The sequence below is a fragment of the Microtus ochrogaster genome, chromosome 2 (assembly GCF_000317375.1).
Source record: "Microtus ochrogaster isolate Prairie Vole_2 chromosome 2, MicOch1.0, whole genome shotgun sequence".
Classification (NCBI taxonomy): domain Eukaryota; kingdom Metazoa; phylum Chordata; class Mammalia; order Rodentia; family Cricetidae; genus Microtus; species Microtus ochrogaster.
In genome coordinates this window covers 41,611,518-41,613,344 of record NC_022010.1, presented here as the reverse complement: position 1 = coordinate 41,613,344, position 1,827 = coordinate 41,611,518, and the positions used below count along the sequence as shown (strand labels likewise).

At 48.5% G+C, this 1,827-nt stretch overlaps 1 protein-coding gene across 1 annotated transcript in view; it reads right to left on the bottom strand.

The window, feature by feature from the left end:
* Positions 1-1,827, bottom strand: part of Tm4sf19 (transmembrane 4 L six family member 19) — a 4,368-nt gene that overhangs the window by 1,256 nt on the left and 1,285 nt on the right. The gene's annotated exons all lie outside the window — the stretch shown is intronic.

Sequence of the window (1,827 nt, the reverse complement as noted above, 5' to 3'; positions counted from 1 at the left end):
TGATCCGTGTTCTCTGGGGGCATGCCAGTGTGCACAGGCTGGTCTCGAACTCACAGAGATCCGCCTGCCTCTGCCTCCCGAGTGCTGGGATTAAAGGCGTGCGCCACCATCGCCCGGCGGTGGCACACACTTTTAATCCCAGCACTTGGAAGGCAGAGGCAGGCAGGCAGAGGTCAGTCTGGTCTGAGGAGTGAGTTCAAGGACTGCCCAGAGCTAGGCAGAGAAACCCTGTTTCAGGGCGGAGAAAAAGCCCCTCGCTCAGGCCAAAGAGAACAGAGAGTAGTAAACGAAGCACCTGTGTGTTTGTAGGTAATGTTTTAGCATGGAACGCAGTTGGAGGGCTTCCCAGTGTGCGTGTGGCTGTGGGAACCAGAGCGGGTCTCGTGTGGAGTGACAGTAATGGGGCACCCATTCACACTAAATACGTACGTGCTGGGTACTTGTGCCAGCTGGACACAAACTACGACAACCCGGGAGGAAGGACCGCCAACTGAGGGTTCGCCTCCCTCGGTTTGGCCTTTAGGCATGTCTGTATAGAATTTTCTTGATTGATGACCGAGGCCATGGGGCCCAGCCCACTGTGGGTGGCGCCATCCCTGGGCAGGTGGTCCCGAGAGGTATTAGAAAGGTAGCTAACCATTAGCCTGGAAACAAGCCCATAAGCAGCACCCCTCTACGGGCTCTTCTTCAGTTCCTGCGTCCACGCGCCTGCCCTGATCTCCCCCAGTGGTGGATTGTGACCTGGAAGGTGTGAGAGGAAATAAACCCATTCCTTCCTAAGTTGTTTTGCTCATGGTGTTTACCACAGAAGCATATGTCTGTATGGCATGCATAGATGTGTACACACACATACATGGAATCCAGGCTGAGCACAACTATGTGGCCCAGGATGACCTTGAACTTGTGATCCTCCTGTCTCCATCTTTCAAAAGTTGGTGTTAAAAGGGGTGAGCCACCATAGCCAGCTTGGGGTGTTTGAAAGTCTATACCAAGGCAGTGGTAATAACGTACAAACTTATTCTGGGCTTGTCATTATTTGTGGAGTAGCAGAATTAGATTATAAATTGGTGGCTGGATTATTTCTAATGGTAAGAAAAAGGTCTCTGTGCACGCGAGCACATGTGCGAACACGTGTCTGAGTGTGTGTGGAGGCGTGTGGAGGGGTACATGTATGTTTGTGCTTGGGTTCCTCGGTTGGCTGTCTTAGTGCTGAGAATTCACTCCAGTACCTCGTGCACACCAGGCAAATGCTCCATCCCTGAGCTACATCCCAGGCCTCTAAGAAAATGTTCAACCAGCCAAGCACTGGGGAGATGAGGCAGGAGGATGACAAGTTCAAAGATAGCTCCAAGTTACACAACAAAAATCTGTCTCAAGAAAGCCCAGACAGGAGTTGGAGAAAGATGTCTCGTGGCGGAGAGCACTGCCTGTTCTTCAGAGGACCTGGGTTTTGTTCACAACACTCGCCTGACTGCTCAAGACCCAGTGTAACTCCGTTCCAGGGGGTCTGGCACCCTCTTTTGGCCTCCACAGACACCAGGCACACATGTGGCACACAAACATACAAGCAGTCAAAACACGAAGTCAAATAATACAAATAAAAATAAAAGAAAACCCGAAATAACTAAGTAAATACATAAAAAAATAGCCAGGAAAGTTTATAGTATACTTAAATTCTATTCATATTATTTTAGTATGAGAGAATAAACAGCTTATCACATTTGTGTAGATATCTGTGGTTCATTAGCCACTTCCTTCTTTGCCTTGACCACCTCTTCTTCTTTCTTACTTTTTTTTTCTTGTTTTTCTTTCTTTTTTTTTTTTTTT